At 39.0% G+C, this 12,539-nt stretch overlaps 1 protein-coding gene across 1 annotated transcript in view; it reads left to right on the top strand.

The window, feature by feature from the left end:
• Positions 1-12,539, top strand: part of XPR1 (xenotropic and polytropic retrovirus receptor 1) — a 202,457-nt gene that overhangs the window by 17,503 nt on the left and 172,415 nt on the right. The gene's annotated exons all lie outside the window — the stretch shown is intronic.

Consider the following 12,539-nt stretch of genomic DNA (forward strand, 5'->3'; position numbering starts at 1 on the left):
GGTGATGGACAGGGAGCCTGGTGTGCTGCAGTTCATGGGGTTGCAAAGAGTTGGACATGACGGAGTGACGGAATTGAACTGAACTGAGTATTTCATAGAACATAAAGTTTGTTACACTTGCTGATGGTTATTGATGAAACAAAAAAAGATTGTACATTTTTGAAAATTTTTTGGCTTTTGGTAGAGGTGAAAAACTGGGAAGAAAATTGGTCACTTTTTCCTTTTTCTTTTGCATTTTTGTTGTAAGCCTTATTAAAATTTCCGACTTGATTGGTAAGTGTAATGTATTAGAGAAGAAAGTGTTTTAGGGAAGGAAATTACTATCAAGTGCAGAATTTTGGCATTCCTTCTTGACCTTTCTTCTATTTTAGAGACAGTGTTATTTAATATGATAGGTTTTATGTTAGGAAAATTTATGAGACCATTGTTTAACCAACTTTATGTTTAAAAAATTTAAACAACATGATATCAATAATCAACAATAATAATTAAGTGCATATATTGTGAACTTGCCTTGTTAAACACAGAATATCCTACTAAAGTATCATCCCCCTTCCAAGTTACTTAATTGCAAACATACACAATATTTTAGTAATTAGATCTTTTTTTCTCATTAGTATTTGAAATTAAATAAAAATATTATTGGTTAAGATAAAATAATACTTTTAAACTTTTGTTTTGGCCGTGCCATGCGGCATGCGGGACCTTAGTTCCCCATTCAGGGATCAAACCCGTGCCGCCTGCATTGGGAATACAGAGTCTTAACCATTGGACTGCTAGGGAAGTTCCTATTAGACATTTTTAAACGTATCACTTTCCTTTTGCTTAGCACAGTGATTTATGTAGGTGGTTTAATATTTATGCTTTAAATAACAGAGGTTGGGTGGCTAGCCAGATATAGAGGTTGAAGGAGGGAAGAATTTAATACAATGGTTTAAACGTAAGGAAAGTGGTAGAGACTAGCTACTTTCAGATCAGATCAGATCAGTCGCTCAGTCGTGTCCGACTCTTTGCGACCCCATGAATCGCAGCACGCCAGGCCTCCCTGTCCATCACCAACTCCCAGAGTTCACTCAGACTCACGTCCATCGAGTCAGTGATGCCATCCAGCCATCTCATCCTCTGTCGTCCCCTTCTCCTCCTGCCCCCAATCCCTCCCAGCATCAGAGTCTTTTCCAATGAGTCAATTCTTCGCATGAGGTGCCCAAAGTACTGGAGTTTCAGCTTCAGCATCAGTCCTTCCAGTGAACACCCAGGACTGATCTCCTTCAGAATGGACTGGTTGGATCTCCTTGCAGTCCAAGGGACTCTCAAGAGTCTTCTCCAACACCACAGTTCGAAAGCATCGATTCTTCTGCGTTCAGCCTTCTTCACAGTCCAACTCTCACATCCATACATGACCACAGGAAAAACCATAGCCTTGACTAGACAAACCTTTGTTGGCAAAGGAATGTCTCTGCTTTTGAATATGCTATCTAGGTTGGTCATAACTTTCCTTCCAAGGAGTAAGCGTCTTTTAATTTCATGGCTGCAGTCACCATCTGCAGTGATTTTGGAGCCCAGAAAAATAAAGTCTGACATCTATTTCCCCATCTATTTCCCATGAAGTGGTGGGACCGGATGCCATGATCTTCGTTTTCTGAATGTTGAGCTTTAAGCCAACTTTTTCACTCTCCACTTTCACTTTCATCAAGAGGCTTTTTAGTTCCTCTTCACTTTCTGCCATAAGAGTGGCGTCATCTGCATATCTGAGGTTATTGATATTTCTCCCGGCAATCTTGATTCCAGCTTGTGTTTCTTCCAGCCCAGCGTTTCTCATGATGTACTCTGCATATAAGTTAAATAAACAGGGTGACAATATACAGCCTTGACGTACTCCTTTTCCTATTTGGAACCAGTCCGTTGTTCCATGTCCAGTTCTAACTGTTGCTTCCTGACCTGCATACAAATTTCTCAAGAGGCAGATCAGGTGGTCTGGTATTCCCATCTCTTTCAGAATTTTCCACAGTTTATTGTGATCCACACAGTCAAAGGCTTTGGCATAGTCAATAAAGCAGAAATAGATGTTTTTCTGGAACTCTCTTGCTTTTTCCATGATCCAGCTAGCTACTTCAGGAGGTGGTAAATTCATGCTGATTTCATTTGTGAAATATCTATATGTAGAGATAACTACTAGCTGGAATTTGAAAAATTATATCAAAAGATAAGACATTATAATTGAGATAGTAGTTAAAAATTAAGTCACTAGTGGAAAGTATGTAACACAGAAAAATAGAGACAGGAAATCTTGGAAAATAAGTTGTCATAGGAGTTAAGGGAGTAAAGGGTAAATGGACTATCAGCAGTGACATGCTTTTTGTAGACAGGTTAATGAGAATGAGGATTAAGGTAGGCCTTTGGATATGACAAAATTCTGAACACAGATTTTCTTCTGCTAACTTTATTCCAAGTTTGAAGAGGTTAAAAGTCATTTAGACAACATATCTGTACTTTTCGTTTGAGAAATTTGTCTATTAACAAGAGTGATGAAAATGGGATGGAACCTTTAGGAATGAGTAGGATAAAGTAAAAAATTCTTTGAAAGATATGTGGGGTCCATTCATCTTGAAGGCAATAGAGAAGATAGCTTTAATTTTATCTAAATTTTTTGCTTTAATTGCATTTCCCTCATTTATTGGCTGTGGCCTTTTAAACAGTTATTTTATTTCTCTGGACCTCAGTTTTCTTGGTGCAAAATGAGGATAATATTTACCTTTCAAGATTATTATGAGAATTAGATATAATAATACATGAAAGGGCTTCCCAGGTGGCATGGTGGTAAAGAATCTGCCTGCCAAGCAGGAGATGTGGGTTTGATCCTTGGGTTGGGAGGATCCCCTGGAGAAGAAAATGGCAGCCCACTGAGGTATCCTTGGCAGGGTGATCCCATAGACAGAAGAGCCTTGTAGGCTACAGTCCATGGGATCGCAAAGAGTCAGACATGACTTAGTGACTAAAGAGCAACAGTATATGAAATTGCCAGCAAGGACCTGATCTATAGAAGATACTTTTCAATAATGTATAGCTGTTAATTTCTATCATTAAAAATAAGCCATGCTGCTGCTGCTGCTGCTGCTAAGTAGCTTCAGTCGTGTCTGACTCTGTGCGACCCCAGAGACAGCAGCCCACCAGGCTCCCCCGTCCCTGGGATTCTCCAGGCAAGACACTGGAGTGGGTTGCCATTTCCTTCTCCAATGCATGAAAGTGAAAAGTGAAAGTGAAGTCATTCAGTCGTGTCTGACTCCCAGCAACCCCATGGACTTCAGCCTACCAGGCTCCTCCGTCCATGGGATCTTCCAGGCAAGAGTACTGGAGTGCGGTGCCATCGCCTTCTTTTTATTAATTTATTCAGTAGATATTTATTTTAGGGTGTTGGTACTCAGTCTTTTAGTATACCAATACCCTCTTTCAATGTCATGAAATTCCTTGGAAACTAAATGATGATAGCTGGTAGTATTGAAATTGGAGCTGTGAACTGGTCTTGGACTCATGGATTAGAAACCGTTTTTATGAAGTGTATAGGTGTATTGCAGAACCTTTGGGTTCCTTTTTTGTTTTCTTTCAGATAAACTAGCAAACTGTTGGTAAGAACAGAGTGGGAATTTTATGTTGCCATACTGTTATATTTGGACAAAACAATGTTTTATCAACCTGTGTAAACCTTATATATTAAAGAGGACTGGAAGTCAAACACACTAGGAACTTTTCTTGTGGCTAGTAAATGAAAGAGGTTTGAATTTTGTGTGGCAATTAACAAAAATAATGAAAATTCGGACAAAAGAAATGACTTTGCATTTTGGTGTTTCATGAAACTAGAAATGCTATAAAATAATTAAATATAAATAACATAGTTAACACTTTAAAAATTAACTGATGTGCTGATTTTGGATATTTAGGCTTTATGTTACAAAGTCTGTGCAGTTTACAAACATATTTTGACTTTTACTGTGCTAGATGCTATGCCCCGTAAGAACTGAAGTGAGATTACTCTCTGCCCTTAGAGAATTTACAACTGTTACCACTGTAAATGTAAGAATGAGCCATATAGGTTTAATTAGTTATAAAAGAACATTTGTTATCAGCTGCATGTTACTGTCAGAACAGGATCCTTAGGTAAGGAAGACGCTGATTTAATCTGTCAGATTTATTCTGTCCCAGCCCAGAAATGCAGCTATATGATTTCTCAAGGGCATTCAGTGTAAGTTAAATTACAGTATTGGTGGCTGTGACTTACGGGAATGCAGTTTTGCTTGTTATTGCTAAATAAATCACTTCTTGAAATTGTCATAGTCTTCCTTTCCATAGTTTTTGTGTCTTTATGTAATTATAAATTTTAGGTACTTTGATCAAGACAAGCCAAAGATGTTGGTTATGATCTAATAACATTACATTCTGTGATATAAAAATATTTTTCAAATATAGCCTCATGTATTAAATATCTGTTACTCTGTAACAAACTACCTAAAACTACTGAAACAATAAGAAACATTTATTATCTTTCTGTGTGTAAAGAGTTTGGAAGCAGCTTAACTGGGTGATTCTGGCTCAGGATATTTTGTGAGGTTGTGGTCAAGATGTCAGTCAGGGCTGCAGCCATCTCAAGGCTTGCCGGGGACTGGATCCGATTCTAGAATAGCTCACTCACGTGGTTCACAAATTTGTGCTGACTTTTTTTAGGAGGTCTCAGTTCCTTACCGCTTGGATCTCTCCATAGGGGTGCTTCAGTTTCTTCATGACTGGCTTTTTCTAGAGTGGGGAATCGAAGAAAGAGCAAGGTGAATGCTGCAGTGCCTTTTATGACCTAACCGTGGGAGTAGTATTCTGTCATGTATGCAGTATTCCATTGGCTGCACGCTCGTGCATGCATGCTCAGTTGTGTCAGTCGTGTCCAACTCTTTGCAACCCCATGGACTGTAGCCCACCAGGCTCCTCTGTCCAAGGGGATTCTCCAGGCAAGAATACTGGAGTGGGTAGCCATTCCCTTTTCCAGAGGATCTTCCTGACCCAGGGATCAAATCTGCAGCTCCCATGGCTCCTGCATTGCAGGCAGATTCTTTACCGCTGAGCCAATGGAGAAGCCCCGTTGGCTATACAGGTCAGTCCTATTTAGTATGGAAGGGGATTGCACAAGAGTGTTACTACCAGGAGTTAGGAATCATTGGAGGCTATTTCAGAGGCTAGTTACTACATCTGACATAAAAATCTAATGATGTAGAAAAGTGTTGGAAATAAAAAGGAGAGTATCAGAAAATTGAGAGGCCAAAATTAGAGGTAAATTTTAGAAAATAACATTTCACTCCAAATAATGGGTAACATGTCTTTTTCTCAAAGAAACATGGATTAAAGAATGAGCAGTAAGAGTCCATTGAAATAGTTTAGGTGAGAGGATGGGAGAGAATGAAGTAAAAGAGGGGGTGGTGGCATTGACTGAATAAGATTACTAAACTTAGGAGTGCAAAGGAAGAGCATAAAAAAATGTTAACCCCCTAGGACAAGGATTTTTCTTTTCCTCATAGTATATCCCAGGTGCCTAAAACAGGCCTGGCATGTAGCAGATACACAAGTATTTACTGAAGGAGTGAGACAATAATTAAGATTGTTAATCTGTGTGATGTGGTTACTGGCAGTGACATTAACAGAAATAAAGACATGAAAAGTGTAGGCTTTGGGAAGAAAATGAATTTTAGACATTTTGTATATGTGTTAGCAGACATGTGGCTGAGGATTTAGATTAGGGAGATACCTACATAGAAATAGTAAAAACCATGTCAGTGGATATTACAGTATGTTAGGGAGGAAATGTATAAATACAGATATAGCAGGACCTACTCCAAATTGGTTCTTCCTATTATAAATTACATATATTTTATACATTTAACAAATTCATTAATACTTTAATGTTGTGACAACTTTTGTATATTGAATTGCCTTTTACCGATGGTGCTCAGTTAAGTCATGTCTCTTTGCAACCCCATAGATGGGATTTTCCAGGCAATACTGAAATGGTTGCCGTTTTCTTCTCCAGTTTGCTGATGGGATACATTTAAATTCCATGAAAATTGAGCCATGGGTAATGCTTCTAATATACTATAGGTGCCTAATAAACTATAGGATTGTTAAGCATATATGAGAATACATTAATTTTAAATTTTATTATATTAGATTATAAAGATTTCTATTTTTTTTTAACTTTACAGATTATTTCTATCATCAAAAACAGAGTTCAGTTAGTTTATTTGTATTTGGGGATAGAAATAAAGGTAAATTAGATAGTCATTCTTTGTACAGGACTCTTGAGAATGCCCAGTGCCCTCTTCTGAGTTTTATAATTTGATTTATAGAACTGTTCCTAGCACTTTAGTATCAGGAAAATATGACTGATTTCTGGATAGTGAGACAAACCAGGTCAAATGTAACTGACTTGCACATTATTCACAGACTACTCAGTATTTCTGGTGAAGAGATTAAAAGGGGAATATAGGGAATTTCATTCTGTCAGATCTCTCCACCATGACCCGCCCATCTTGGGTTGCCCCACGGGCATGGCTTAGTTTAATTGAGTTAGACAAGGCTGTGGTCCTAGTGTAATAAGATTGACTAGTTTTCTGTGAGTATGGTTTCAGTGTGTCTGCCCTTTGATGCCCTCTTGCAACACCTACCATCTTACTTGGGTTTCTCTTACCTTGGGCATGGGGTATCTCTTCACGGCTGCTCCAGCAAAGCGCAGCCGCTGCTCCTTACCTTGGACGAGGGGTATCTCCTCACTGCCGCCCTTCCTGACCTTCAACGTGGGATAGCTCCTCTAGGCCCTCCTGCGCCTGCGCAGCCACGGCTCCTTGGACGTGGGGTTGGTCCTCCCGGCTGGATCATGAAAAAGGCAAGAGAGTTCCAGAAAAACATCTATTTCTGCTTTATTGACTATGCCAAAGCCTTTGACTGTGTGGATCACAATAAACTGTGGAAAATTCTGAAAGAGATGGGAATACCAGACCACCTGATCCACCTCTAGAGAAATTTGTATGCAGGTCAGGATGCAACAGTTAGAACTGGACATGGAACAACGGACTGGTTCCAAATAGGAAAAGGAGTACGTCAAGGCTGTATATTGTCACACACATTTAACTTATATGCAGAGTACATCTTGAGAAACGCTGGGCTGGAAGAAACACAAGCTGGAATCAAGATTGCCGGGAGAAATATCAATAACCTCAGATATGCAGATGACACCACCCTTACGGCAAAAAGTGAAGAGGAACCAAAAAGCCTCTTGATAAAAGTGAAAGAGGAGAGTGAAAAAGTTGGCTTAAAGCTCAACATTCAGAAAACGAAGATCATGGCATCCAGTCCCATCACTTCATGGGAAATAGATGGGGAAACATTGGAAACAGTGTCAGACTTTATTTTTCTGGGCTCCAAAATCACTGCAGATGGTGACTGCAGCCATGAAATTAAAAGACGCTTACTCCTTGGAAGGAAAGTTATGACCAACCTAGATTGCATATTCAAAAGCAGAGACATTCCTTTGCCAACAAAGGTTTGTCTAGTCAAGGCTATGGTTTTTCCTGTGGTCATGTATGGATGTGAGAGTTGGACTGTGAAGAAGGCTGAGCGCAGAAGAATAGATGCTTTTGAACTGTGGTGTTGGAGAAGACTCTTGAGAGTCCCTTGGACTGCAAGGAGATCCAACCAGTCCATTCTGAAGGAGATCAGCCCTGGGATTTCTTTGGAAGGAAAGATGCTAAAGCTGAAACTCCAGTACTTTGGGCACCTCATGCGAAGAATTGACTCATTGGAAAAGTCTCTGATGCTGGGAGGGATTGGGGGCAGGAGGAGAAGGGGACGACAGAGGATGAGATGGCTGGATGGCATCACTGACTCGATGGATGTGAGTCTGGGTGAACTCCGGGAGTTGGTGATGGACAGGGAGGCCTGGCGTGCTGCGATTCATGGGGTCACAAAGAGTCGGCCACGACTGATCAACTGAACTGAACTGAACTGATGGGGGATTTCCTGGTAGTTGAGTGGTTAAGAATCCACCTTCCAATGCAGGGGACGTGGATTCAATCCCTGGTCGGGCAACTAAAATCTCATATGCCACGGGGCAACTAAGCCCACATGCTGCAATGAAGAGCTCCTGTGGCCATAAATAAGTGATAAAAAGAAAGGGAATACAAAAAGAAGATAAGAGATAATTGGAGAGTGTTTCTGGGGTGTGTAGGTCAGGCATAGTGTACATATTTTTAAGTATATATCAAAATTATAGTCAGTGCCATTTGAAAAAATCTTATGTAAATTTTATTGAATTATTAAGCTCTGTTAACAGGGATAATGCTTCCTTTAAAGGTTTATAACAAATATTCCTTGCCCTTTCTCTTCAAATGCCTGTGTTTATTTTATTGTTCATTAATCCAGTAATTGGATTCCAGTGTGCTTGCTTTGGATGTTGAAGCATATGTGAAAAATATAAATTAGATATTTTGTTAATGAAGATGATAATATTTATGGTATGTCATGTGCGAGGCTAATAGCAAGTTGACTCAGTAGGAGTCTTTCAACCCTCAATACTCATTGAAAGGACTGATGCTGAAGCTGATGCTCCAATACTTTGGCCACCTAATGTGAAGAGCTGGCTCATTAGAAAAGACCCTATGCTGGGAAGGATTGGGGGCAGGAGGAGAAGGGGACGACAGAGGATGAGATGGTTGGATGGCATCACCGACTCAGTGGACCTGAACTTGGGCAAACTCCAGGAGATGGTGATGAACAGGGAAACCTGGCGTGCTGCAGTCCATGGTGTTGGAAAGAGTCGGACACGACTGGAGACTGAAGAACAACAAGGAATCTTTCTAGCTTCTGATCCTTGTTCTATGAAATGGTCTGTGAAACCCATGGGTTGGGAAAGGAGATCAGAGATGATCTTTGTTGTTTAGTTGCTAAGTCATGTCCAACTCTTTTGCGACCCCATGGACTGTAGCCCACCAGGCTTCTCTTTCCATGGGATTTCCCAGATAATACTGGAGTGGGTTGCCATTTCCTTCTCCAGGGCATATTCCCAACTCAGGGATTGAACCCATGTATCCTGCATTGGCAAGTAGATTCTTTACCACTAAGCCACCAGGGAAGTCCAGTGATGATCTACTGTGGGTTATTAAAAATTAACAACATAAGAAGCTTGTATTGGCAGTATTATTGAACTATACCCTATTTTGTACAATAGATATATTGTGGAAAGTTTAAGCAATAAAATTAGGAGTCCTTGTTGTTTATAGTGTACATAGGTCAATCCTAATCTCCCAATTTGTCCCGCTCTCTCCTTCTCCCGCGCCCCCCACCCTGTGTCCATATGTCTGTTCTCATATATACTACCGTGTGTAAGATGGGTAGCTAGTGAGAACCTGCTGTATGGTACAGGAAGCTCAGCTTGGTGTTCTGTGGGATGGGATGGTGGGGCGGGAGGGAGGTCCTTGAGGGAGGGGATATAAGTGTACATATAGCTGATTCACTTCATTGTACAGCAGAAACTAACACAACATTGTAAAATAATTATACTCCAGTAAAACAAAATAAAAGTAAAATATGTGCAGGAAAAAATACAGTGTATATAGATTGAGACTGCATATGTCCTCTTAGGAAACTGTAGGTTTCTTATAAGAATTAAAAACTCTGTGTATTCATGTCAGCAATCATCAGAAAATATAATAGGAGGATATTCTAAATCATCTACTTGACCATCTTATAACCTAGATGCCAGGAGATTGCAGTGTCTCTGTTTATGCTTGTTTGGTCATGTTGGCTCCAAGTAGTGTTATACTACTTTGTGAAGAGTTAATTAAGAACTGAGGCATTTCTAATGCGTAAATGATGTAGTCATGTCTAGCAGGTGGATGGCCAAATGATGCGATAGCCCACTGTATAACATAAGTTTTGTGGTAGTTCACATTCTGTTAGCTAACATTCTTTGAGCATCTTCTGGGTTCCAGGCACTTATCAAAATACTCCTCATGTATAATAATATATATGATATTATTCAATAATAATGAATCATAATTAATGTAAGGATTTGTGTTTTAAGTTTTTAATTTGTACAGTAGACCTGTGAGGTATGTGTAATTACTAGTCCTGTTTTACAGATGAGGGTACTGGAGTATAGAGAAGTTAATTTTTTACATAGCTAATAAGTGGTAGAGTTGGTTTTCATACATATTACCTGACTCCATAGCCTCTAGCCACTGACTATACTGCCTCCTGATAGATAGCTGACTGTACTGCCTCATAGTAGATCCCATCTGACATAGTCATCTGGGCATTCCAAACTCAGAATAGGCAAAATGGCATTGTATTCATGTTACCAATTCAGATTTTAATTCAGCAAACATCTTGTTTCCTGTCATGTTAATGTTGATTTAATAATACTGGTTTTGTGATTGTGTTTGGATTTAATTTGTAAGATTTTACTGTCATATGTATTGTTATAAACACTAAGAGTTTTATCCTAGTTTGTATATATTTCAATAATATTATAACGAAGATAATAACACTATAACAAAAATTGCAATAACATTATGACATAAAGAGAAGGCTGAACACTGCAGAATTGATGCTTTTGAGCCATGGTGTTGGAGAAGACTCTTGAGAGTCCCTTGGACTGCAAGGAGATCCAACCAGTCAATCCTAAAGGAAATCAATCCTGGATATTAATTACAAAGAAAGACTGATGCTGAAGCGCCAAGACTTTAGCCACCTGATGGAAAGATCCGACTCACTGGAAAAGACCTTGATGCTGAGAAAGATTGAAGGCAAGGGGAGAAGGGGACGGCAGAGGATGAGATGGTTGGATGGCATCAATGACTCAATGGACATGAATTTGAGCAAGCTCTGGGAGGCAGTGAAGGACAGGGAAAACCTGGTGTGCTGCAGTCCTTGGGGTCGCAAAGAGTCACACATGACTGAATGGCTGAACAACATAACAAAAATAACTTCATACTCAGAGATTACAGTAGAGATGCTATGTAAGGATTGCTTTGGATCTTTTTCTTTTGGCTGTACCACACAGCTTGTGGGATCTTAGTTCCCCGACCAGGAATCACATCCGTGCCCTTCTCAGTGATCAGAGAAGTCTTTTGTGATGCAAATGAATACATATTGATTTTAGTTATTATACAGATTCAGAATTTTATATAATGTATTGGATTTCCTTAAACTAAAACAGCATGAATGAGGAAACTCAATTTTGTTGTTTTGTGTATTTGGATGCACTTCTCCTAACTCAGCTGAGTCATGTAATAGACAGTCATGGGAACTAATATAGACAATACACTGTAGGATTTTCCCCAGGTGGTTTCCCAAATGGGGGCTCTTCTCTAGTCACAGTCAGGGGATGGTGTCCTATTTATAGAGTCCTCTAAAGTCTATTACTGTCAAAAACATAGAAGGTCTCTTATTCAGAAGAAAACTGAAGTAGTAAGAAGCAAAAAGAATTATCCTTGATTTTACTGAGAGTTGTCTTGATTTAAATGAAACTATGATTTAGTTTATAATCAAAATGAAGACTATCTTAATCTTTGTCTTTATAAAATTTAATCTTTTTAAACCTTAATTTGGTAAATTTTCCTTTTGCAAATTTAATTCATTTGCATTACATATCAGAGATTTTACTTACTGTGCTTTTTCAGTGTGCTAATAAGAAACCCTTTTGAATTCAAGAGCTATGTATTGAGTTCCTACTGCATACAAGCTTTTCTGCTAGTCATTGGTGGTTTATTTACTTACTGATAACATCATCTGATTTAGGTACATATGCCTATCATACTTAAGAAGTAGAAAAACTTCAGTTAGGTGTTTGAGTCTCTGATATTATCTGGTTCCATGGTAGTACATGAGTTTGAGCAAGCTCCGGGAGTTGGTGATGGACAGGGAAGCCTGGTGTGCTGCAGGCCATGGGGTCACAGAGTTGGACACGAATGAGCTACTGAACAGAACTGAGGGTAGTTTTATTCTCTGAAGTTTCTCTGGCTGGATTTTTTTGTTTCTTTCCTCTTGAAATTTTCTACTTCTGGAAATTTATTCTACTCTAAGCAATGTACACATTTACACTCTTAAAATATTCCATGGAAGAACTATAGCATAACTACCACTGTAAAGTTGTATAGGACTTTTAATATATAATTCCAGTCTGTGACCTGAAATACTTTCTGATGTTTGATAAAATCTTCTAATTTCTTTTTTAGACTGGAAATTAGTAGTTCCTGGGACATCTGAAATTATTTTTTAAAAAAGTGATTATATATATCTTTTTCTTAAAAGAAGTTCTAGATCTTTGTTATATTCACTTAGGGCTTTTGTGTATTGTCAGACTTGCTTAGGGGTTAGTCATGGAACTGATATATTGGTCACTAACTTAAAATAAGGGTAAATCCTTTTGGGAAGAATGTGATTTAACTGGAGTAGACTACCTTGGAGGTTTATTTCTTCTTTTTTGGTTTTTATATGCTTGAATGCTG

Source organism: Bos taurus, chromosome 16, assembly GCF_002263795.3.
Source record: "Bos taurus isolate L1 Dominette 01449 registration number 42190680 breed Hereford chromosome 16, ARS-UCD2.0, whole genome shotgun sequence".
In the NCBI taxonomy this organism is placed as follows: Eukaryota; Metazoa; Chordata; class Mammalia; order Artiodactyla; family Bovidae; genus Bos; species Bos taurus.